This window comes from Nannospalax galili, unplaced genomic scaffold (genome assembly GCF_000622305.1).
Source record: "Nannospalax galili isolate Female #2095 unplaced genomic scaffold, S.galili_v1.0 scaffold203, whole genome shotgun sequence".
Lineage (NCBI taxonomy): Eukaryota > Metazoa > Chordata > Mammalia > Rodentia > Spalacidae > Nannospalax > Nannospalax galili.
The window spans coordinates 4,364,078-4,364,511 of NW_008351640.1; positions in this window are offsets into that span (position 1 = coordinate 4,364,078).

Here is a 434-nt window from a genome sequence, read left to right on the forward strand (position 1 = left end):
AAAAAAGTACCAAGCAAATGGCACTAAGAAAAAAGCAGGCGTAGCAATCCTAATATCTGACAAAATAGACTTTAAACTGAAACTAACCAGAAAAGACAAAGAGGGCTATTTAATTTTGATCAAAGCAACAATCAATCGAGAAGATATTACAATCATGAACATATATTCACCAAACTCTGGTGCACCCAACTTCATAAAAAAAATACTACAGGACTTTAAAACCAAAATTAACCCCAACTTATTAATAGTAGGGGACTTCAGTACCCCCACTGTCTCCATTAGATAGGTCATCAGGCCAGAGACTTAACAGAGAGACAACAAGAAACACATGGTCATTTAAATAGATGCAGAGAAGGCATTTGACAAAATTCAACATGCTTTTGTGCTTAAAGTTCTAGAGAGAATTGGACTGGAGGGAACATACCTCAACATAA